Source organism: Lycorma delicatula, chromosome 8 (assembly GCF_047948215.1).
Source record: "Lycorma delicatula isolate Av1 chromosome 8, ASM4794821v1, whole genome shotgun sequence".
Classification (NCBI taxonomy): Eukaryota; Metazoa; Arthropoda; class Insecta; order Hemiptera; family Fulgoridae; genus Lycorma; species Lycorma delicatula.
Window position 1 is genome coordinate 11,885,283 of NC_134462.1, and position 27,471 is coordinate 11,912,753.

Consider the following 27,471-nt stretch of genomic DNA (forward strand, 5'->3'; position numbering starts at 1 on the left):
TCACTTCCATATAAAGCTATGCTCCAAACATATACTTTCAAAAATCTTTTCCTGACGTTGAAATTAATTTTTGATGTAAACAAATTATATTTCTGAATAAAGGCTCATTTCATCTGTGCTATTCGGCATTTTATATCGCTCCTGCTATGCCCATCTTTAGTAATTCTACTTCCCAGATAACAAAATTCTTCTACGTCCATAATCTTTTCTCTTCCATATTCAGTGGTCCATCTTCAATATTTCTACTACATTTCATTACTTTTGTTTTGCTCTTGTTATGTTCATGTGCTAGTTCTTGTGTAAAACTTCTTCCAAATCGTTCATTGTTTCTTCTAAATCTTTTTTACTCTCGGCCATAATTACCATGTCATCAACAAATCGTAGCATCTTTATGTTTTCACCTTGTACTGTTACTCCGGATCTAAATTGTTCTTTAATATTATTTACTGCTAGTTCTATGTAAAGATTAAAAAGTAACAGGAATAGGGAACATCCTTGTCGAACTCCCTCTTTTATTACAGCTTCTTTCTTATGTTCTTCAATTATTACTGTTGTTGTTTGGTTCCTATAAATGTTAGCAATTTTTCTTCTATCTCTGTAATTGAAACCTAAATTTTTTTAAATGCAGAACATTTTATTCCAGTTTACGTTATCAAATGCGTTTTCCAAGTCTATAAATGCCACGTATGCAGGTTTGTTTTTCTTTAATCTTCCTTCTACTGTTAATCTGAATGCTAAAATTGCTTCCCTTGTCCCTATACTTTTCCTGAAACCAAACTGGGTTTCTGCTAACACTGCTTCCACTCTCCTTTCAATTCTTATGCACAGAATTCTAGTTAAGATTTTTGATGCATGACTAGTTAAGCTAATTTTACTGTATTCTTCACGTTTATCTGCTCCTGCTTTCTTCGGTATCATAACTATAACACACATTTTCGAATCTAACGGAAAAGAGATGCGATGTATATACTATATTATTATTATTTACTCATCAGAATACAAGATTTAATTAACTCATTTAAATAAACTTTCTTGGATGCTAAAGTAACATCTTGAAACTTCAAAGCCAAGAGGAAAAATGATCTGTCATTAACGGTGAGCCCTTATGGCGTAAGCCATACTGGTGGATTGAATGTACAAGAATCTGTCAATTCATTCAACTACAGCCAACAAGTCTATGTAGATACTTTCGATGGCTAAATTCTTGCTTGTGACCATAACGGTGTATAGACATCGACCGCAATTGTAATCGCGCAGCTAAAAGAAGAGTTGTTACAGTAAATTAGTCTAGTCATAAAAGGGGAGTCCGTCCCTGACTTCGTTTAACTTTATTTTATTTTACCAATTATAAGGCCAAATTTGGTATTTTAAATCGATGCAAGAGTAGTCTACATACATTTGACTAAGGGACTAATAGCCCTATCTACGCTATTATCTATTTTATACCTAAATATAAGTTTTAAATATTTAGCTTTAACAGTAAATTGACTGCTAACTACGATTACAATTAGCAACAGTTCCAAAGACCAGACTGCAGGTCTCTATGCCATCATTAGGTAGCCTAAAGGGGTAGCAGAAGAAAAATTAGTTAAAAAATAAAAATTGATTCATTAAATTTTAATCTCCCTCATCTAGAGTTGAAAACGATTTGTTTGTTTACGTCACTCGTATGAAAGACAATATTCTGTTCATACATTTTGTAAATTAAGCATAGTAAACGATATTTGCTCATTAAAGCACAATAATTTTTTGATTTATTTATAACTGGAAAATAACTGATGTGTTTTTTTTTTGTTGCAAAACCCAGAAATACACACACATATATATATATATGACAAATATCAGTACACAGGATCAAAATACTGTTCAGATTTTTATCTGGAACCGATCAGAATAGATTACGTAATTGTAAATATCTATGTTTGAGTTCATTGTTCAAAGAACTTTTATTCTGTTAATCCACATATCGATTACATTCATTGTAATTTTCCTTATATTATATAAGACTTTTTTAATATTTTATCAAAAATGTATTCATAATTGATCGTTAGAATTGAAGTAATGCTTTTAATGAACCACCGTAACACATAATGTGTTTTTTTTTACTCCATTCTTTCTATATTCTCCTGAAGACGGGTGTAACAGGTGAAAACCTTTCGATACATTCTATTGATAAGAGATTGTAGATTGTTATTATTATATAATTTTTATTTCTTTTTGCAGGGAAAAAGGATGGATATCACCAGATGTGGAAGAAATTTATAAATCATAAAGATTTATTATAATTAAAATTGTAATATTATCGTAATGTATAAATTTTTTTTTTACTATGTTATAAGCCTGTAATGTGAAATGTATCGTAGACATACATATTGTTAGGCTGTTCTTATCAAGGTTTTGCCACGGTTTCCCTTGATACAATAGGGCAAATGCCGGAACAGTTCGTTTAGTTTTCCGTGGAATTTAATCTTTGATATCCTTATTCTTACCTAAAATAATGAAAATAAATATTTATTTATAATTTTATTTTTTGTATTTTTTTTTCATTACCTGCTTAATGCCGAATTAATGTGACCCCCATTAACCACTAAAAGTTGAAATTTAGCTCAAATACATAATTTTCTATCGGCTAGATGGCGCTCCGCCGTGTTACAGCAACCGTGTCCGTGCTGCATTATACATCGGTTTCAAAACAAGCGGAATGGAAGAGGAGGGCTGATCGCACGGCCACCAAGGAACCTAAACCCCATTAGATTTCTTTTTGGGAGGCATATAAAAATCATTATTCGGAGAAAATCCGCGACATCAACCATCTACAGGAGAGGGTTGTTGCAGTGCGACGGTAGCATACATTACACTCGACATCCTGACCAGTACGTGGGAAGAGCCGGATTACCGTCTGGACATTTGCAGGGCAACGAACGGTACATATATCGAAGTACACCAAGAAAAACTTCAAAATCTACCCGTTAAGGATAGACACTCATGTACAGTAAGTAAGTTATACTACCTTAAATATAATGCCGTTTAAATCGTACTTGAAATCAAACAGTTCTTATATAAAAACTCTGTATGTATATTTATTTGAGAGTAAAATCATATTTCTATGGTTTGCATATTTTTTCCATACGCAAGACATCCACACGTGGATCTAACTTACGAAGGATATCTCTACAGTAAATTTAAAGTAAAGTTTTAAGCGATTCAACGGAACATTTTTCCGATAGGTTATGTATAGTAAATACAATTCGATGCCGAGTTGTAAATTGTACTAAATCGTGGTTGTGTTTTTTTAGTATTAATACAATTTTTAGCTGATTTTAATTTTTTTTTTCATTTAATTAAATATTTTGTGACACTCATTGTCATGAATTTATCACGGTTATGTATTTATCATGATTTCCCTTGATCCATCCAGAAAAATGTTGAGCGGTTCTTTTATTTTCCCGTCTAAATAACGCTATAGTACAGCTGTAGCTCTAGAAGGAAAAAGTATCCGTAATCTGTCCAATTTGGGCATACGCGGTGTTCGCCTCTACGGAACCCAAAAAACCGGATGGAAATTTTCCGAATGTTAATGTTCGTATGTACGAGTGTGCGAGTTCGGTGTTAGCCTCTAAATCGTCTTATATCACCAGATCAACCGGACGATTTTGACCAAACACGGTCAGATTACTTCTATATACGGGGCATTGATGAGTTAAATTTTCAACTTAAAAACTCAAGGGGGCGAGGATGTAGGACAAGGGCACCCTCGGTATCTCGAGATTTCACCTAATTAAAGTCGTATTTTTCTTAAAAATAAAAATATTTGCGAAATCGCACCTCCACCCCAAAAAATGCTCTAAACTACTGTACGAGTATATTGTGACGTCACAGGTGAGCGGTAAAATTAAATAAATTAATAATATTTAAAGTGTAAAAAAATAATTCGGACTGGACGGTGCGTTAAGCCTCACAGCTGCAACAATCTGCCGACGGTGTAAGCGAAATTTGTTCTGTGTAACTTGTGAAATTACATTAGTTAATGCCGACCGTCACACATGACGGTATGCGAATTAAATACGGTATGCGCGCGCGCTTTAGTTAGAATCATTGAATTAAGTAAACGAATAAATATACTTAAATAAAATAATAAATATTTTAAATTAAGTTGTGTGTGTAAACCGTGCATCAGAATTAGAAATAATGGCTAATTGAAGACTACAGAATAAAAAATTCACAGTCCACTTACTTTATTCTATTTCTATAAAAAATTATATTTTATTTATATATTTTTGTAATTTTTTTTTTTTTTTTTTTTTTTTGAGGAAAATCAAAACTAGTCAACGGTTGCATAACTTCCCCAGATTTCCTCTTGACTGATTTTTATTTCAAATACGCCATTGATATTTAGAATACAATCTCGAAATATTTTTAAATATCGAGTAATAGAATTCGAGTCAGATTTGAACCCCTTTGTCAAATGACGTTTTTAATATAAAAATTATGCAGTATTGAAATTATATCGAGGAAAAAATCAAATTTCTTAGTAAAACATTTTGTTTCCTAGTCGTTCTCCCCTTCATCAAATTATTTATATATATATATATATATATATATGTGTGTGTGTGTGTGTGTGTGTGTGTGTGTGTGTGTGTGTGTAGATATAGATCTATTACAAAAAAGCTGTAATGAGGATTACTTGAAATTATAAAAAAAGAAAAAACACAATCATGAACCCCTCAAAAAGAAAATATGTTTCTTCAATTAAAAATTTACATACGCTTACATTCAAATAGTTTTAAAAATTACATTTTCTTGGTTAGCGATTCTTGTCTGATAAAAGTTTTACATTAATTCTTGCCAGTTTGGTAAAGTTAAGCCAGATTGTAGATCTAAATAAAAGAGTAAATGCTATGTTTTCTTTTCTTTACGAAATCTGAAGTGAAAAATCGAAAGAAATTGGTTTGAGAACTGTATTTTTAGTAGTTTCTGAGAAATCACGGGTTAAAAGACAAACGATGTGTACATTTCCCGCATTATGCTTCCGTTACTGAACCGTTTCAAAAAAAAATTTAACATCGGTTGTTTATTTAAAAAACAATTAAATTATTTCATTCTACATAAACAATATTACTGTGTCGATAAATTTTTAAATTATACCGATTAAAAAGTAAAAAAACCCTCAATTTCCTGTATCCTGTTCACCGTGTAAACAAATACAAATAATTTTCATTAACGCCTTCTGAATTGTGAATTATTATATATTTAGTCGCTTAATTTAGTTATCTCGATATTATTTCATCTGTTTTTATATTTATGGACTTTAATCGAACCTAATTTTATTTTGTAATCGATAGTGAAATTTTTCATGCCGATCTGATTAAGTTTTTACCACGGTTTCCCTTGATCCATCCGCACAAATGCCGGGACAGTTCCTTTTTTTTTTATTAATGAAATAGCGTATTTACGCGTTCCCGAGTATTATATACTCTTATGTAATATATTATTCTACACTAATCGGAATAAAAAAAATTATTTATTAACTTAATTAAACCCCAAAAGAAAAATTTATAGAGGTATCTTTTACTTTCACGTCTCGATTGAAAGTAGATGAATAACTTTAGGCGACAGAACAATCAGATAGTGTAATGCGGTAGTGTGTATCTTTTATTGTATCGATAGTCGGTTTGATTCACGGTAAGGGTGTGACATTTTTTATCATATGATCCTCATCATCTATATCGATTCACTATAAATGTTGAATATCTCTCTAGAGAAACTGAATTTGAACCGCAGTTCTGCTATCTCAAACATTAGACGTAATAACAACTTCCTGACAGCCGTGCACGATGACTGAATCGGTCGCTGTTACCATCTATCTATACGATGTTTATCGTTCATTTATTATTTATTTTTTTACGATCGATGAATTAATTCACCGCAGAAGCTTACAAAGACACTTCTAAAGCGAGAACGTGAAAATGGAATTTTTAGCGTATGAAGAATACCGTGTCTGGCCGAGATTAGAACCCGGTACTCTGAATGAACGGCCGAGACGCTACCGCTCGGCTACGGAAATCGAGTAATTAATTTTATTTTTCACTTTTAAGTCGGTTCAGCTATTAACTACGTTTTGATTGTTTTGTTATACGTTTACCATACCTAGGCGCCAATTCAACCCACGACTTTTAGTGTAACAGGGGGAGCAGTTCTTTTTCCGTTGTTACAATCTTCATTCATTTTATTTATTTAATTTTAAATATTTAGCGATATTTGATATGAAATTTCAATGCGCACGCGTGCGATTGTTTTAACGTGTACTTTTATATTAATAATAAAGTCACCTGATTTGTCAGAAATGGAACATTAAATAAACGGTAACTATCAGTTACCGTTAACTAGCATAGATGTCGCTCGGATTTCAGTTCCCCGGTGAAATAAGTCATACTGAAATTTTTAAGGCGTTATATAAGGGGTAAAATTGATGGTTTCTTATGTTTTTTGACCCGAAAAATTGAATAAAAAAACCCATTACTATCATCCCTTATTTTCACGATATCCAGCGTAGAACAGAAAAGTTCAGTAACGAAAAACGTTTTTTTAGGTTTGAAGTAGAATAACTTTGTTAAACAAACTTGTAGAGAGTTTAATTCTGAGAAAATCGTTGTAATATACTATATGGAGAAAAAAAACTTTAAGGATTTGTAAAAGTAAAAACAACCGTTTTCTTTTTTTTATTTAGTAAAATATGTTTAACCTTTGAAAAATTAAAATAATTTTAATTCACTTTTTAAAAAAAATACTCACTGTGGTTTATATTTTTTTAAATTTTAAATAAACGTTGGAAAATTCCACCGTTGTCATCGATGCACTTTTCAACTCGTTTCCTTGCGTTCCTTGATGAGGGGCAACAGCACTGAGAATGCAAGCGATCAGTTCGTCACGTGCTTCTACACCTCTCATTTCATCCGTTCCCGTAAACAATAATCTAAGGGATTTAAGGTTCAGCTATCTACTCGAACAATTTACCAGCCCTCTACGTCCAGTCGTAGAGGGCTGGACGTAGAGTTTACGTAAATACCGGTACATTTTTCATCTAAAAACCGTCTTACTTTATTCGGGAAACGGGTCGGTATTCATCAAGTCGATAATACATTTCGATTTGTTTCTACGATGACAAATTTTCAAGAAAAAAAAATACATCGTTTAAAATTTTCTCCCCGTGACACGTTTTGGTAAGAAAGGGCCTAATTTGTTGTCGATCGTGCCGCATCAAACGTTCACCGAAAATTATGGCTGGAAATTTGATCCGACTGGAGCGTGTGGTTTTCTTCACACCACCGATGTGAATTTCACGTGTTGTTTACGCCGTTACGGATACAAGTAGCTTTGTCCGAAAATGTACGAACGAGATTTAAAAGTAATTATGTTAACCCGCTGAAAAAACTCGTCCGGCACGGTCACCAAGCTTGAGGTGTTTTATTTTCTGGACGTGACAAGGATTCAGTCCTTGAGCGTGTAATGTCCTCCGTACTGTACTTTGTAGAATGTCGAGTAGCGAAGAAATTTTTCCCGTGCTCGTTTTGGAACTAAACTGTACTACTTGAAGAATTTTTTTCTGTTCATCAGCTTGTAACGGTCGGCGTTCAGATGAAACACGAGTGCTGCGAAGTGTACTACTCTCACGAAGATTATTAAATTCTACAAATCAATTTGTTGTTTGCGATCTAAATTTATTACACTAAAAAATTGTTTTTAATTTTCATAAATTCATTTGTTTTCTGTTAAATTTTGTTCCGTTTTGTTTTAATAATAAGAGTTGATATTTTTTTGTTTTTACCGGAGGCTAAACAAAAAAAAAGTTTTGAAGGTACAGATTTATTTACTGTAATACATAATTTGTGCTAGATTTAAAAAATTCACATTATGATAAAAGAGAGTGTTTGATAAAAAAAAAAAAAATAAAAATGTAATTGTAAATATAAATAAAATAAAATAAATGTAATAAGTAAATTTGTTATAATAATAAATGCTTTAATAGAAAAACAATTGTTCGATAGGCAATGATAAAATAAAACAATAATTTATAAAATTGTATCGTTCATATGCTGTCAGAGGTAATTATTTTTTGTTTAATTTTTTTGGGATGACGCAAATAAAATCAACTGTCAGTCTGACTACTGCGACGTCGGTGAGGGGGAGGGAGAGAGGGGGAAGATGAACAAATGCAGCAGGTGGCTAACTTCACTCTGATTGGCTACCCTCGGACAGTACTGGTCACGCGATGGTACAACAATTCAAATACAACCGTAAATGTGCGTACGTGTGTGTGTATTGCGGTCGAATAACAAAGTTAATATCCCTAATATATTTCTTATATAGACGTTCGATATAAATTAAATTAAATCAAGATTTGTTGATCATTTTATATCTCTATTATTACATTTTATTTAAAATAATAATTAATCTCCCTTAATTTTAATAATTTTTTTAAAAATATTACGATTAAATTTATCAGTTTTGTAAAGTAATTTACAAAAAAAAATATTACATAATAACAGATAAAATTTTTCCAGTTTTATTTACAATTCGACCTCGTAATTAATGCTATTCCTAACACGTATTAATACCTAATACATTTTTATATTTATTTATTTGTACGGGCAATAGACTCACATTCAGTTCGTCACTTACTTTTATTTCAAATTTTAATAAAGCGTATAAAAAAGCCAATTCTGACCGAAATTTGAACATAGAACTTTCTGTCTACCTGTACTACCTACAATTCTGGTGTCTTTTGCCAATGTTTTACATTACTATTATTTTTGTTTTTACTTTTTATTCTCGTAAATACAAGTTTAAAATTTAATATTTCAGAAACGAATAAAAGTGAAATACAAAATACCGTAAGAATTTGGTACGAAATTATATACTTATTTAGAGAATACGATTATCAAAATAAGAGTCGCTCTTGGAAAGTAATAAAACATCACAATCACTATCATCACCCCGTCTCTTAAACCTCACTCTGTCCCAGACAGCGCGAAAATTCTCTAACATTCTCTCTCTCTCTCTCTCTCTCCTCTCTCTCATTCTCTCTGTGGGTGCGTGTGAGCGCGTTTTTACACATTAACCGTACTTTGCTTAACCCACGAGTACGGTACGTTTAGATTGTGCAATAATTTTTTTTTCTATTTTATTTGGTTAATTATTTATCGGCCGATTAACCTAAAATTTATAAACAAGCGTGTAACTTTTGTTTATTTTTGGGGGATACTATGTAGCCGGTGTTATAAATAGAAAATGCAGTACGTAATAAGAAAACAAAAATAATAACACTTATTTTAAGCTATATTAAAATAATATTAATATAAAGAAACTTACCTCGATTAATAATGAAGGTCATTAAACACCAAAACAAAATAAACAACGTATAAGAAATAGTTAAACAAGAATGACCGCAGACACGAGGATCCAAATTGAACTGCATATCAAGGGCCATCTGTAATGTCGCTAGATTCCATAAGCTTTCGTTCTCTGCCACGCACGTTATTTCTCTGTCGCTTCAAACAACGTCCGAACAAATCTGCAAAATAAATTATGAAAATTGGCGCGCCAACTAAAATGTATTACCTACACTGTACTGTTTCTCCTCTCATAATAACAACCGACAGTATAGCATTAATGTTTTACAGATTTGAAAACTTTTAATTTTACAAAATAATAACTGAAACCAAATTTTCGCTTAAACCTATGTATACAAAGTTAACAAAGGAACGTAACCAACGTTAAACTGTAATGTTAAGGTTTTCAGTTATTTCCTTTTATTCGAACCCGGGACCTCCGGATAAAAGGCCCCGCAATTAGTCGAAAAATGTTTGAGATATGGAGGTCCGAATAATCGACGTTTTAACAAACATTAATCTCAGATTATATTTAATTTGAATCACAATTTTGTAACAAGAAAATCTCTGATAATTCGAGTACTTAAACAAGCAATAGTTTATGTAAATTTTACGGATAAATAAAATATGTAAGTCCGGTTAACCAAGAGTCGGATGTATAAAATCAGAGATTATTTTACTAATTGTATTATAACAACATAAAAAAAAATTAAAATAAAAAAGTTATCGAGTATGATTTTTAAGTTTTTAACACTAATACATAAACGATAAATATCAAAGTTCATTGACCTTGTTGTCAAACAAAGAATTTAACACGATTTAATTTTTTTTTTTTTTTAATATATAAATATAAATAATAGTAAAATAATAATATGATTTATTATTAAATTAAAAAAAAAATAAATAATAAAAATTTTACGAAAAATATTAAAATTATTTTTTTCATTCATCTTCCTTACTGGTTAGCTTGCAAGATGTATTCTATGTAAAAGTGTTGAATAACTCAAATACAAATTATATACCACTCCGTATTAAGAATAGTATTAGACGAGAAGAGAAGTAAGAGAGAGTGAGAGAGACCCTCTGTCTCGCTTCCTCTCCATCAATGATCCCCCTACCAACCCCTCTCTCAATTTCTCTCCATCGCCCTCGCACCCTCTCCCACCAAATCTCTCTCACACTACCCGCTCAGTCTCTCACTCGACCCCTCTCTCTCAAAGTCACTCTCTCACTCTCCCCCTCCGTCAATCTCTCTCGCTGTATGCGGTGGGCTACTTAAACATGTTTGTATTTTTTCAATTTTCTCACTCAAAGTGCATTTTTACAAAAACTTTGTAATAAAAAAAAATTGACCGTTAAGGTTTTTGCCGACGAGAAGAAAAGTTACAACGTCGTTTGTAGTAATAAAAAATTACGCGTATAGAATTTTATTTCGAAAATACGAGTACACCGTTAAATTATGTTACTTCAATTGTTTTTAAATTTCAGAGCTCCTTTGATCAGCTAAACAAACATAGTTTTTTTGTAATTTATTTATTTCGCGTCGTTTATTATTGTACGTAATGAATTAGATGAATTGTAACCTATAAGGAATGCCGAAATTCAAACCCAGGATTTTCGGTATATCAGTCGGTTAATTTACCAACCGATCGATCTGAGGGTCATTAAAACTTTCTTAAAAATAGTTTTCCTCTAAAAGAATGATCGACTATACATTTTCAACAATTTTGTGATTTTTTTTTTAATTTAGCTTAAAAAATATAAATTAAACACGGGAAATGTTAAATATAAAAATCTGTAATGAACTATTTGTTGTATATATCTCGCTGTACTGTTTACGAATAATTTCTGCTTTAAATATTATGTACGCATAATTATTAAGATGATACACGATTATACAGAGTCCTTACCGGGTGTCGACTCATATTATAAAATATTGGTTGCCTTCTACAAACTCATACCTACGTTTTTTTTTCCTTTCTTACTTATATTATTAAATATATATAAGTTAAATAAAAACTACGCCGATAAATTTCTAAAAATATTTTTACAAATTTATTAAAACGATTATTTGTTACTTTCTTTCCTATCAAAAAATATTTTTCTTCAAATTTTTGTGTTATTCCCGAGACATTCATTTATGAATATTTAACGACATTAATTGAGATCGGTGAATAAACGGTAAGCTATTTAGGTGTCGAACCCAGGACTCCAGTAAATATATTCTTATATATTATTCTTATATATTATTTATTATATATTTATTTATATTTATTATATATTATTCTTAAATATATTCTCCGGTATATTCTTTATAACGATACAGATGCGAATTATTTTCTTAGCTTCATTCTCGTTACCCGACTTAAAACATAATATATTTAACACGAAATACATCTAATATATCACTCACGAAATACTCTTACAAACATATAACTTGTTTATTTTTTCGATACTGTTTAGCCGCTATTAAGAGATAAATAAACAAATTTATTATTATTAAATTTATTTTGTAAAAATAGACGAGAGTAAATTGGGTTCTAACATTTTTAATCTAATAAATAATTTGAATAACACATACACAGAATAAAACAACTGCCAATAATAATTGGCCAATAATATTAAAAAAATAAATACAACTCACCTTAATCAGTAATAAGAAATATCTCAGTAAAAAGATGTAAATTGGATGACGTCAATGTTAACTGGAAGCATTACGTATTCAGTCGGCTATCTACCGATAATTCCCGCCAATAACTAACCACAAAACAAAGCATCTCGGTGAATTTCTTTAGTTAGACTCATCTTCCCCCCACTACGGAATCGACGTCATCGAAAGACATCCGCTAGTTTAACAACAAAATTGTAATGAAAAAATATTATATCTAAAATTTGGTTCGCAAACTGTCATTAACCATCAATTTTTTTTTTAACATTAGACCATCCATTACATGTCGTCTAATATTAAATTGTTTTTAAAATTGACTATCGGTCTTGCCCAACTTATAATTAGATAAAATATTAAAGAGAATAAATTTTCGCTTAAAACTATAAATGGACATATTACAACAACAGCCAACCGTACACAAAGGGGTTATAACGAGATTTTTACTTATTATTTAAATACGTATAACATATCAGTTTATATACGTAATCAAGCTCAATATATAGTACATCCGGGCGATGATAACGTTCAACCGTTTTTCGCCCTCAAAAAAAAAAATATATATATATATATACTACATGTAAATACGGACCCCCACGCGCGCGCACGTACAATTTTGTTATTAAGTGTTACTATATTTTTTTAAATATCAATCAGGAATTAAAAAAAAATTGTATTATTAATCTTTTCTTTTTTAGATGTAACATGACCTACATGCTATTAGAGAAAAGGTAGCGCTAGCTACCTTACCTGCTAGACTAAAAGTTCCAGATTCGATCGATATCTGGAACTGCAGTTTTTTTTTGAGAAGATGAACAAAAGATTTGCTTCTTTTTGAGAAGACGAACAGTCATCTTCTCAAAAAGAAAAATAACAGAACCGCATCTTTTACGATGTAGATTATAGAAACTACGAACAGTACGCAAGGAGGTAATGAATGATTAGTATTATCTCTAAATTTCACGGTTCGGCCCGTCTACAATATCCAAATCGAATGGATGTGTAAGAGCGTACATACACCCGTAGATCTATTTATTAGTTCACTTTATTATACGTATAAAGCCTAATTTTATTTTATTTAGATCTTTTAAAATATATTTCGTCGTTTTTAACTAATACCTGGCTCTCAATGAACGAAACAGTTTAATCCAAAAATTATATTGAGAGTTCTTTGAGTGACATGGAATTAAATTTTGTCGGATGTCGGATTTTTGTAATCTATTTTGTCACCTCCGTAATAGAACAACCGAATGATATACTGAGGGTTTTGGGTCCGATTCTTGGCTTGGACTTAAGGTCATATGTTTAATGCCTATCTGGGTATTGCCAGTTAAAAGAACGTTACTCGTAGTCTGAAGATCTAAGGTTTTTTTCTCAGCTTGAAGAGGGTTTACAGCAGCGTAATATGCTTATAATTAAAAAAAAAAAAAAAAAAAAAAAATTGTTCATAACGTTAAGACACTGTAGTTGATTGTTAGTTGCCGCACAGAATTACCTGCGTAATGCTTCTGTCTCAGATCGCTTATATTCATATAAATATTAGATACGAAATCGATTTATTCTTCCTACAGTTCAGCTCTATCGCGTAAGGGATTTATTTATTAAAGCGCGTCAGACTGTTAACCTTGAACCTTTGTAGTCGGCTGGAGTGAGTAATATTACATAACTGTGTTCAACAACGGGCGCTGGCCAGACAGCGCGGGAAGGAACTTGTCGTGATCTTAATACGCATTATTAAAACAAATATTCATAATCTATTTTATATTAAACAATTTATTAATCTAAACTGCCAACAAATTAATATCCGGTTATTTTTTTCTCTTTAATTATGAAATGAATTTTTAGGGTGTAAGAATATTGATCCTGTCTGGGATTAGGGATTCGAAACCAGAACCTTTTGCAACATATCTTTATTTTCAAACGGTTTTTTTAATACAAGAATCAACAGTATAATTTATTTATTAATCTATCTTATTGTACGCATTTTAAAATGTAACAATTGTATTTGTTAAAATGGAATATTTGAGTAGACAATGATTTATTAAATACAATGATACGTAGTTTGTTTATTTTGTATAAATAAGGAAAGGAAAAAGACGATTTTCGAGTTTAATATCGCACTCAATAGTCTGTAAAGGGAGGTTAATAAAATCTTGTGTGCGTGTGTGTGTGTGTGTGTGTATGTGTGTGTTTTAAACGATGGCAGATTGTCATATGTACGTAATCTTTTTACTACAGAATAAATTAAATATAGATAGGTTTTATTCGTTGAAAAATTTAACGTTTTGTTTTTGAAATAACAAACCTTGAAGAAGTTTCAGAACCGTCTAATTTAGCTCCCGATTCATCGAGGATATTTACTAATGATATGAAACTTTATATATTTTTAAATACGGTTATAGAGTTCCTAGACTGTAAAATCATTAAACGTTACTTAATTCCGATCACAGATGGCAGTTAACAGGTTGGAAAGCAACATAGTTAAATAAACCCGATTACTTTTTTATAGTCAAAATTTCTTTTTCTCAGAAAACCATTGAAATTCAGTTAAGATAATGCGATTCTAATTGAAAATAAGAATTAAAGCAAACCAAATCGAATGTCCTTTAGAAATCAATCCTTTTGTTTTTTTTTTGTGAAAAAATTATTAATTACATTTAAAAAATACATTTTTAAATATATTATATTAAAAAAAGTTTAAAAATATTTGAATATAAAAACATTAATTAGAAAATTAAAATTAATTATGCAGATTAATAAGAAAATAATAGTAAAAAAAACCTAACAGAATAAAATAAAAAGATGGGTTCTGAACTACGGATAGAGTGGAGAAAAAATTTACTAACTGCGGTAACTTGTACGTGTTGGTGTATGTAAAAGGGAGTGTACAGATAGAATTGATCAGGAAGCGTAATTGCTGTGACTGTATCCGACTATTTCGTCCTTCAACTTGGTTCGGCTACAATTAGTCAAAACAACTGCGTGTGTCAAAATATTTGTTACGTCATGAAAAATTATATTTGTTTATATTATTTATTAGCTGCTTCCATTATATACAGCGATGTAGTAAAAATAAAGAAAACTTAGATTGTAATATTATCTAATATTTTCTTTCTGATAACTTATTAATCTAATATAAGTAGTATTAACGTACGATTAACGTTGTCATGTACAATAAATGATATTTATTTCTTTCCGATCTAATGGTGTTTTTAAAACCGTATCAAATTTTGTTTACTTATACGTTATTTGTTTTCAGTATATATAGTAGTGTTTTACACGAATCTAAACGACCATTTAGAGAAGAATTCTACATGTAAATTAGGTAAGTTCTTTCAATAAAATATTTTGTAATAAGCAAAATAGTACACAAATAATGTGATTAATTACAAAAGGTTAACTCATTAGCAGGAATTATGGGAATTTAATGAACGTTTCATCATTTGCAAATTTTGTTTGGCAAAAATGATTATTTTTAGCTTAGCGAAATATATTTTTATTCTTGTTATTTTAATTTAAATTAAATAAAATTTATATACGTAGATTACTTTATAAAAATAATTTGCTTTCAAGTAAGTACCGTTACACTAGAAAAGGGGTTGCTCATTTTTTTGTATACTAAATTTATTTTTATTTAAATGTGCTTTAATAATTGCTACTTATTATTTCGGATATCAATATTTTATTGAAGTTCTGTTTTTTGTTTTAAAAAATTTACGTTTCTGTTAACAAATTGTTTTACCTGTGTCTGCATTTGGTGATTAATAATTTAGCTATCTATTTTAGGAAGGTAAATTTCCTTTCATTGTCACCGTGAAATACTTTACAAATATTTTCACACTTTTCTTGAAATTTATATTGATGTGTTCTGCAGATCGAAACGGTCGGTTTTTACGTTAGACGGTCAGATTTATTATTAATTTTTTTATTCGACAAAATTTAGCCAAAATTTTTGTTCTGACTTTTTTTTCACCGTGATAACTTACAAATTGTACAACATAATAAATGAAAACGACTTTTAAAATTCGCCTGTATGTGTTAGCTAAAAAACATAGCTAACGGTACATAAACGGGTAATTATGAGGCTTTCAATTATTTAATTTTATCTAATATTCAATTTATTATATATAATTACAACCGCGCACGTACACATAATGATTGCACGTATACAAAAGCACATTCGCGTGCTTGCTTTTATACTTTTTTTTTGGTAAATATAATTAACAATAAAAAATGTAATGTTGCCGCTTCAGTGCCACAGAAAACGTGCTTTGCTTACTAAATCTTAAACCAAAGTCTTGGGTTCGATTGCAGATTAGTATCTGACAAATTTTCCACAACTAAACTGAACCGCAAATTATTATAGATTATAAAAAAGATTAACAAGTGGTATGTAAGGGGGTAATGATATGATTACACTAATTATAAATTTATCTAACTTAGCCGATTACAACGTTTACTGTAAGCAAATCTACAATACAAATACGCACGCGCCCAAACACACACACACACACAGAGTGAGAGAGAGATGAGATCTATTTATTTATTAATAATACTAAGATTAAGTAATGTGTGAACTAATCTACCTTCGTTTAGACATTTTAAGTTAAACTTTTTTCTTATATACCAATTAGCTGTCATATAGCACAACAAATTTATTTTTTTTTTTTAAACTTAATTGTACGAAGTAAAGTAAGTATTGTGATCGCGAAAAATTTCGTTTTTCAGATTTCAACGGAAATATCCATCTTGACCGTTCCTGAATCCATTTTGAATAGTTTCGGCATGACGTCTTTACGTACGTATATATCTCTCATAACTTAATAACGATTAGCCGTAGCATGTTGAAATTTTGGATTTAAGACTGTTATAACATCTAGTTTTGCACCTTCCTTTTGATTGCAATCGACCGGGCTAAAAGTGTCCAAAACAGCCCAAAATCCAAAAAAATTTGGATCCTGGTCTTTTTCTTAATCGCAATAATAAATCCTCATCGAGAGTTTTTCAACGATATAAGTGATAATTATTTTCATCGGTTCCAGAGTTATAGCCAAATAAAATTTTATTAATGAATTATTTGGATCTTACAAGAGGAAGGCACCTAGGTTCGAATCAGACTTCATCTCTTTTTTTTTTTAATTTAAATATATTGATTTATTAATAATTATTAACATCTGTTAAAAAAAAAAAATTACAATAAATTATAATTCCATAACAATAAAAAAACATTTTTTAAATGAAAAAATATCAGAAGTTAATGAAATAAAATTTTATGTACTTTTCATTTAAAAAAAAAAAATGCGTATATGTAATTTAATAGGCGTAAAAAATGAAGACAGTGATGTCCTCATCAGATTTTTTTTAGCCTCTGAGACCAACATTAGGTATTGCTTCAGAGGATAGAATAAAATGATACAAATTTGAATTTTGTAGACTGTGAAAATGCCATGCCTGACCGGGATTCGAACCCGGGACCTTCGTAGGAAAGACCGAGACGCTACCGCTCGGCTAAAATGTTAGTGTTCATTAACTGGCATGCAACTAAATATTATCGTGTCTCATTTTAATTTTTTTTTTTTTTTTTTTTTTGAAAAAAATTGTTACTATCTTTCGCGTTAGAAAAACAAATACTCAATTAACCCATTTAAATTAATTTAAAAATTTGCTTTATTTTTGTCTTAATATACACAAATTAGGTATATATATTAGGATAGATATAATATATAGATGAATAGATGAAACCTTGGAAGTCCGAGTAATTGAGAGTAGGATTAATAAAATCACTGAGAGAGAGCGTATTAATACGACAGTACTGAAAGGAATGAGAAAATTTAAACAACAGCATTACAACTATGAATTTCATTTATTTTTTTTACTGCAGATTTATATACTACGTGCTACGGAAATGTATACGCGAATGTAAAATGTGTTATTTTACTGAATCGGTTACATTTTATCGTCGGTGGTCCTGAAAACGTCTCCAGCATTATTCTGTTGTCGAGTTCCGTTAACAAAATATCCTAGCGTGGAGAGTATGTTTTATGTAAATAGGTAAAATCGGTTTAAAACAGCAAGATAACATCTTGTTTTACAACGGCCGCATTAATTTGCTGTTATATTCTATCCGCCCCAGACTTTATTGTAGTTATAATGTATCTGAAATATCTCAGATACTAGAGGTAAGGGTCAGAATTGCTTTCTCTGAGAGTAATAATATTTATTATACGAAACTCTTACTCTTGTATTTTGGTGGGCTTCGTATGTCGATTTGCAATCGTATATTCGGTTCGGTAAATCGTTATCTCCTGTCTTCACTTTTCCTTGTAAGCCTGGCACGAGAACTTGCCTTCTTTATAAAATTATAAAGAACTTTTTACTCAAAAATTAAACCAAATAATTCAACATTAATATAGAAGTAAAAAAAACGACACTAAACAAAATAAAAATGTATTTTAAACAACGATAGCGAACAGTGCGAGATAACTTTATGTGTGCGATTACGACGTTGTTTTAAGACAAAGGGAGAAAAAAGTATATGTCGTATAATTGCTTTATGTGCATTATTTGCCTGCTAGCTGTTGTAATCGGCTCGTTGAATGTCTTTCTCTAAGCTGATTCTTTCTCACTCATTATCTCTTTCTTTCTATCCGATTCGTACCGCAATAGTCATCTGATTTATTGCACGCGTCAAAACATCCTGTTACGTCGATGAAAAATGCATTTGTTTATAACTTTATTTTTAGCGCTTACAATAAAATATATATTTTTAATGCTTTTTATAAAATAAAAAATAATCTGTTATACTCTGCGATCGTCTATTTAAAACCGTATCAAAGGATGTCGTATTTGTTTAAGCGGTTATTTGTAATTAATTTGTCTCGTGTTTTACAAGTATTTTTACTTCAATACAAAAACAAAATAGAAAATTATTTTTTTACACAAACTGTTAGAAATTTGAATAATAATATTTAATATTAAGAAAAATATAGTACGCGATTAAATAATGCGATGGAGGGTATAATATAGTGGGTTAATATAGCGTTTATCAATCTTTCAGTATTTGCGACCCGATTTTCAATCATAATTTTCATCGCGCCCACTAACACACCCAACGCACACAGAGAGCAGACTGGCGACAGCTGGTAACGGCATCGCACACAGGTCAGAATTGTAATAATAAACAAGCTTGGGTTATGTTGTTTATAACACCATTCACTGATTTGTTGACAAAACCTAGTCCGTTTAATGCGAAATCGGAAAAACCGTTGTTTTTTTCGAACGTTGTGTCTGCGACCTTGACTAAAAACTGAACAAACAGCCTTCACTAAACATATACCTTATATTCTGTAATATAAATTCATATTTTGATAAATAATTAAACGAGTCAATAATATAAATTAAATTAAAAATTCCAACCGTGTCTAAGATTCACCCGGGACCTCCGGACGAAGCTTCTTACTTAGGAGGTCGGTCGGCAAACGGTTTAGTTGATGTTTGTTGATCTATTAAATAACATTATATTTTATGTTCTTATAAACATTAAAGAATTGCATAAATGTAGGAATGTAGGTTGTTTATAGCGTGTAACGCAACATTGTATTTATCTGGCCGTCTTTTACGTTATTTATTAGAAACATTAATAATCGATTTAATTATAAGTTTTACTGATTATTTTTTTTTTTATCCTTTAATGCTTTATTTTAAAGTAAGTTTATAACAATCATATAAAAAACTGGCCGTTCAGTCGATATAGTTGTTAGCTTCTAAAAAAGCTGGGCTCGGGTTTGATTCTATTATTCCTCGCTCGTTAAACTACACGTGTAGGATATTACGAGGTCGTATTGTAAATAAAACAGGAGAAATTTGATCTGTTATAATTTATTGTTAAATTTTTTTTACTTTACAAAACGAATATAGTTTATCGTAATATTTTTAATGTATTTATTAAAATTAAAGGAAATTATTAATATTATTGTAAATAAAATGTAATCGATATAAAATAATGGACTAATCTTGATTTAATTTAATTATATCGAACATCTATATAAGAAATAGTGATGCTGTTATTAACTTTGTTACTCGTTTAGAAGTGATGACCGTTACGTTAGCGGTTGTATTTGAATTGTACCATGGCGTGATCAGTACTGTCCGACGGTAGCCAATCAGACGCGAAGGAAGACAGCTGGCCGTTCTGTTGTTCGTGATTAACAGTGGGACAGAGGCGCAGCGGGTCAGTGAGGGGGGTGATTCCCCTCACTGTATCACTCCACCCTGGCATTAGTAACCGACTGACAATTCTTTTCTTTTGGCGCGTCATCAAAAAATCAAACAAAAAAATAATTATCTCTAAAATTCGTCTTAGTAAAATAGTCCTCTATGAGCTATGACCGATAGAATTTTACAAATTATATTTGTCATCGGCTATTGAACTATTATTTTATTTTATTTATTAGTATAAAAAAAAATATTTTATTACATTTATTTATAAACATTTTGTTTTAATCGCAATCTGGATTTTTTAAAATGTATTTTAATAATATATCGCAAGCGATGTATTTACAATAAATTAAATAAAACTGTACCTTCAAAACTAGATTAAATTAATATACCGACGGTACACGAGGGGTTGATATTTTTATTTAATTTAATCAAATCTGATGTTCCGTCTTGATAGAACTACATGTGTACAACATAGGTTCATCAGTAATACAAGAATTCACACGTAAATGCACGCTTGCAAAGGGAAAATAGCTTGTTAATCTGTTACCGGATAATTACAATTTTCGCTTTTTAATTTTTATTAAAATAATAAATAACATTTACTTCTTAGCAAATGTTATACATTCATAAATATAAATGCACGGAAACATCAGAATTTTTAATTTACGAAATAATTTACACGAATCACATTTACCGGTACAAAACGAAGTTCTGATAGTCTATTTTAGTATATTTTTTTTTTTTTACTTTTTCAAGTAATCACAAAACATAGTATTATATTTTAGATAGGGTATACATAAACGTATTGATAAATTACGTTTACGTTTACGTATACCCTATCATCGTTATCGTTTAGATAACGATGATGAAAGATTAGCGTTTAATAAAATATTTCAAAGCGACACAGTGTGATTTGACCCACTGTAAATGAAATCGGGTTATTATCTAATGAAAATTTATTATCTAATTAGACGGTCCAAACATTTTACATTACGTATAACAGAAATTTTACTATTTTTGACATTTATATTTATATATTTCTTACTGAGAAGTGGATCACGCAAACTTTATCCGTATTTAAAAAAGTTAGGATTTGCACGGCGTGTCGGTAACTTTATGTAAGAATTCAGTTTCCACGAGATGGTTTACAAAGGTTTATTCTGTTTTGTGTTGTTTTTGTTTGTCGAACATGTCCAACTTGCTTGATACAGTGAAATGTAGAACAGACTACAATTTAATTGTATACTCAAATTTGTGACGGCGTATATTTAAGTAGGTTTTCAAACAGTGAGAGTTATTTTCTATAGTAATATCTGTAATATCACTAAGCAAACTTTCAAAGTTCTGAAAAAAAAGTTGTTTTTTGTAAGTATACTTCTGTAAACTACGTTTGGAAAAATTCATTCTGTTCTTCGATAAACGGTAAAATTAATATTTTTTCACGTTTCAGGGCCGGCCCTTGGCGGTAGGCAAGGTAGGCGATGCCTACGGCGGCAAAATATAGTAGCGACAAAGCCGCCTGAATTAGATCGCAAAAAAAATAACTACCCGCAAAAATATATTTCGATTACTTCTATGTAGAAAATAATATTATTTACTATTTATTAGTAGTTTTGTTTATTTTTTTAAAAGTATATTTAAATCATCTCTGAACATAGTAGGTACTTGTTTTAGTTGTTAACTCGTTAAAAATGTAATTTTTTTTTTCAATAAAACAATTTTCCGTAAATCTGTATTAGTATTATTGTCTTAATTCAATTATATGTCATTTTTCTGGTTAACATAGTTCTTTTATAATTCTGTTTTTTTTTTTTTAATTTTAAACTTTTTTTGAAGCTTGGCGGTGGCGGGATTTTTGGGGTTTGCCTACGGCGGCAAAAACGCTAGCGTTAGCCTTGCGTGATATCTGTTTTAATTTGACGCGTTAACTTTATTCTCATATAAAATGCAAGAATAATAATTAAAAATTAATCGAGATAAAAGCTAATTAATAAATAACAAAAGAAAATTTATATTTCAAAAAGTCGATATTTTAACGCGCCATCAGGAATCGTTTACACCGCTTCTGAGGTCGTTATCGCAAGATCTGACTGACGAACACTGTTAAAAAATGTAGTATCTATAATTAAAACTCGAAATCTCTGGTTAAAAGGCAGTCTTGCTACCTACCATCAGGAAAATCAGCGTGACATCATTTCTTCAAAGAAAGATATCCAATAAATCATATATATCTCCATTTTTACTTTCCCGTCTAGATAGCGCTATAGGTATAGAAGGGAAAGTATTGTATCGGTCCAATTTGGGCATATGTGGTTTTCACCGGATCTTGACGTTTTGACACCCTGGAAATTTTTCGGATGTTAAGGTTAATGTTCTCTCTCTCTCTCTGTGTCACACACACACACACACTCTCTCTCTCTCTCTCTCTCTGTGTGTGTGTGTGTGTGTTTGGGGTTGGCCTCTAAATCACTTTATATCAAGAACTACTGAACCGATTTTGACCAAACGTGGTCAGATTACTTTTATATATGGAGCATTGATGTCATTACATTTTCAGCGTAAAAGGTCAGCGGGATGAGTCTGTAGAACAAGGTTGCCCTCAATATCTCCAGATTCTGTCTAATCACAGGCGATTTCGTCACTTTATGGGGAATTTCGCCATATTTTTCTTAGGCGCATTTGTTAACGATTAAAAAATAACAATAATTGCAAAATCGCAACCCCACCCCAAAAAAGACGATTGTTTTTAACGTATCCCCGTAGAAAAAAGTCTAGGAGTGTCAAATACGGGTTTCTCGCAGGCCAAAGCATAAGACCGGCTCGACCGCTCAACGATTAGGAAATCTTTCATCGAAAGGCCCCGTCGAACGCCTAGGTAAAGTGCGAGAGCGCATCATCTTGTTGAAACATTACAGCAACGTTACTTTGTTGTTCGATTCGGTCGATTTCCGGGTAAACGTACATTTGTAGCGCGTCTAAATAAATATTCCCTGTATTATAATGCGTATGATATACTTATACCGTGCTCGTGAAAAGATAATAGGTCTATCGTAAAATTATTATTTAATTTGATACTAATTTACAATACTAGAATTAACAATATATAAAAACAATTAATATTTAATCGAATTGAACATAAAGTGGAGGACATGAAAACAGACACAAAATTACAACTTCAATTATCTGCCATAACTCGGCTATTTTTTAACCGATTTAAAAATAATAAAAGGCTTAATAATATACATTTTGATAAAACTTATATTTATGGAGAACCTTATATTTATGTAACGGATCAAAAAATTAACATTTTTTGATTTTGTAACATTTTGTAATTTGTTAAGGTATTTAAGTCCTGATATTTTGCTAATTTTAAAACTTTTATTACCAAGACTTTTACCAAATAACGATGTGATTCTTAGATCTGAACTTGAGATATAAATTTTTTTATAAAAGAAACAAAATTACCATTTTTCCTATGGATATTTTTTGTTTAGTTTTTAAAGTAGAATCAAAAACGTATAGCCGGCTCACCATCGTATAAACATTCTGTATAAATTTATGTAAACGGTAAATCACAATTCCTGGTCAAACCGATTTCTAACATCACTCATCGGAATTACAATATATCTTGTATTTTCATTATTCTCTTTCATCTTAAAGTAAAATTATTATGGAATATTCTTTTGTTCTAATTAAAAAACAGAAGTTTAAAAATTAAGAAGAAAAATTAACTCATAGTAATGTTGAAAATTAACTCATAGTCTTAGGTTTCATTCATGAAGACTTTTAAAATTTAAAGATCTTTGGCTTCTTTCGGTCGCATCCGGCTCCTGATGATTCAGCGGCTCCATACAGTTCACGCAGCTCCTTTCCGATGCACTCAGCTCCTGTCAGCATCGCTCGGTTCTTTACAGTTTACACAGCTCCTTTCACTCGCCTCCTGACGATTCAGCGGTTCCATACACAGTATATAAGCAATCTCCTCGCTTCATTCGGTCCTATTCCAGTCTTCTAAGAGACTATTACAAGTCTCAAAGGACTCATCTAGTCTTATATCATTGATTACATTTATTAATACGATAAACATACATAAAGATTTATAAGTTATTAATGTTATACGTATAAATGATATTTACAATTACAATAAAATAATTATAATCAAAAGAACTCAAAAATTATTTAAGAATCTTCATATTCAAAAATCTACTGCATAAAGGGATTCACAGTGTCTTAATTTTATATCATTTATGTAAGATCTTTCTTAAATTATTTCACATTTAATTTACATTATCAATAATTTATATTAATTTAAATCGCTATTATGCAAAAGGAACAATTAATTAAACAAAGGGGGTCAATAAAGGCCTCTATAACTAGAATTGCCACATTTACTGACAAATTTGATCCATCACAAGGTGATAGTCATGCCTTGTAAATTAAATTAAGGAATCTTGATTTACAATGCAAATATGACCTCGTTCAATCAAAACTTGAATTAGATTATGACTATGATGTTTTATCATTGCATCATGAACAGGTCAAGGAAAACTAGTGTACTGTAGAATGCAAATTGCAACATTTAATAAATAATATTAATCAAAAATCATCTAATCAAGAAGTTAGTACAAATACATCATTTAAACAAACTCAATTACAACCTATAAATATACCAATATTTAAAGGTAATGTCTTAGAATGACAGTGTTATATTAATATATCTTGTATTTATTAATTTAATTCGTAATAGCGATGATTTAACTAACATTCAAAAATGACACTATTTACATTCTTTAAAAAATTAAATTCTTTAAAAATTAAAGATCTTCCAATAACAAATGAAAATTATCTTGTTGCTCTAGAATTATTAAAGGTACGGTTTGACAATAAATATGTAATTGCTTTTCATAATTTATTTATCGTAGTTCAGTTTTTAACATCTAAATTGGATCATAACACCTCAAGATTATGGAAAGAAAGGTTGTCAAATGAGAGGTTTCCCACCTTTACAGACTTCATTGAATTTCTTTATTCTAGATGAAAACTTTTAGAAAATATTAATTTATCCATTTCAAACACGCAAGTGAATACGTCATAAAATACAACCAGATCTTTAACCAAACGTTTTAATTTAAATCCTAATGAACAACACAAAATTCATAATGTTAGTTATGTAAAATCCAATTTGTATCGATTTTCATTTTGTTAATCGAATCATTACTTATATCGATGTAAAGAATTTTTTAATTTGTCCGTAGATAATTGTAAAAACTTTTTGGCAAATAATTGTTGTTTAATTGTTTATGTAAAGGTCATTGTATTAATCAATGTTGTTCTGTAAGATTTGTGATAAGAAACCCAATACGCTTGTTCATATGGATAAAATTAACATTCTAAGGTTGATGGCAATAAACCTGAAAGTATAACCTATTGTTTGTTTAAAAATCAGTCAAAAGAAAATGTAATTCTGTCAACAGCTGTATGTAATACTACTGATATACGTGGTAATACGTTTTCATGTAGATTACTGTTAGATTCTGGTTCGCAAGCAAATTTTTTTCATTTAGTTTTGCCCGCAAATTGGATCTTAAACTTAATAAAAATAATCTACTCATTTCAGGCATAAATAATTTATTAGTTTAGTCCAAATACAGTGTTACACTCGCATTATAGAAACATTTTGTTCAAGTAAAATGCGTTGTTTTACCAGATATTACTGACAGCCTCCCTTCATCTGCATTTGACATTTCTCACTTCAAATTACCTCATAATATATTTCTGGCTGATACCAAATAACATTGATGTACTAATTATAGCTCAATTCTATTTATTCTTCCTGAGAAATTCATTTATATTTTCAGATATCCTATTATATAGGAAACTAAATTAGGATATGTAATTAGCGGTAGTCTTCCTAATAACAGTGATGGCAACAATAATGTTGCATCTTTTCTTGTACGTAACGCTCATAAAAATTTTATGTGATGATCTACTACACTCAAGAATTTCTGGAAACTTGGAGAAATTAATACTGATACTTCAGACAATGAAACCTCAACATGTGAAAAACATTTTCAAACCAATACTATTCGAAATAATCACAGAAAATTTGTTGTGTCATTACCATGCAAGAGTATTAACATTCAACTAGGCGATTCCTTTGTCTATACTAAAAATAGATTTTTATCTTTGGAAAGAACGCTAAAGAACTTTTCCAAACTTAGATATTCCGCTTTCAAACAAAAATATTTAGATTTATATCATTTATCACTACTCAACTCCAATGATTTGTTAATAAACAAATCGAATGTATGTTATTTACCTCACCATCCATTATTTAAACCATCAAGTTTAACTACTAACATTCGAGCTATCTGACTGTTCAGCGAAAACCACTGACGGTTTATCCGTCAACGATACTCTCTTAGTTAGACCTGTAGTTCAATAAAACTTAATTTCCATATTGCTTAGATTCAAAATCAATAATTACATCATTACTTCTAACATAGCTAAAATGTATCGTCAGATATTAGTTAAATCTAGCGATTCCAATTTACAATGTATACTTTGGCGTGATTCTCCAGATCAGGAGATAAAACACTTCTCATTATGTGTGGTAACAGTATGGAACCACTTGTGCTTCATATTTGGCCACACGGTATTTAATTAAAATGAATCTCCACATGTATGCAAGTCCATTCAAAAAGATTTTTATGTTGATGATCTAATAACAGGTTCAGACAACTTTGAAGAAGTTATTCAGTTAAAAATTGATATTTCTAAATTATTCAACGATATGGTTTTCCACTCCATAAATGGTTTTCAAACAATAATGTCATTTCTTCTTTTGAAAACAATACTTCCTTTCCTTTAAATCAAAAAAAGAACTTATGTACTTTAGGAGTTCTATGGAATAATTCCTCAGATAAGCTACCAAACTGTTCACGCTAATGGTTTTAAAGAGTAGCATTTGATTAAATCCATTAAAATAGGTCATTTCATGAAATCCAACATCGGTAGTAGAATTGTTTCTATTGAAATACATGGGATTCTCTGATGTCTCTATAAAGGGCAGTAGCTGTAGTAACTGTATACACTATTAATACAATTTCCTCTAATTTACTGTGTTCCAACTCAAAACAGGCACCCTTAAAACAAATTACACTCCCAAGATTTGAAAAATCAGCCAACCAAAAAGAT

General features: G+C 30.4%; 1 long non-coding RNA gene and 1 pseudogene across 2 annotated transcripts in view; one reads left to right on the top strand and one right to left on the bottom strand.

The window, feature by feature from the left end:
- Positions 1 to 12,143, bottom strand: part of LOC142328978 (uncharacterized) — a 39,695-nt gene extending 27,552 nt beyond the window's left edge. For both annotated transcript variants that reach the window (XR_012757396.1, XR_012757395.1), the window contains exons 1-2: positions 12,034 to 12,143; positions 9,370 to 9,571 (exon numbers count right to left, since the gene is read on the bottom strand). This is a non-coding gene — a long non-coding RNA (uncharacterized LOC142328978). The remainder of the gene's footprint in view (positions 1 to 9,369; positions 9,572 to 12,033) is intronic.
- Positions 12,144 to 14,933: 2,790 nt separating this feature from the next.
- The window catches only part of LOC142329125 (serine-enriched protein-like), a 65,759-nt pseudogene continuing 53,221 nt past the window's right edge, over positions 14,934 to 27,471 (top strand).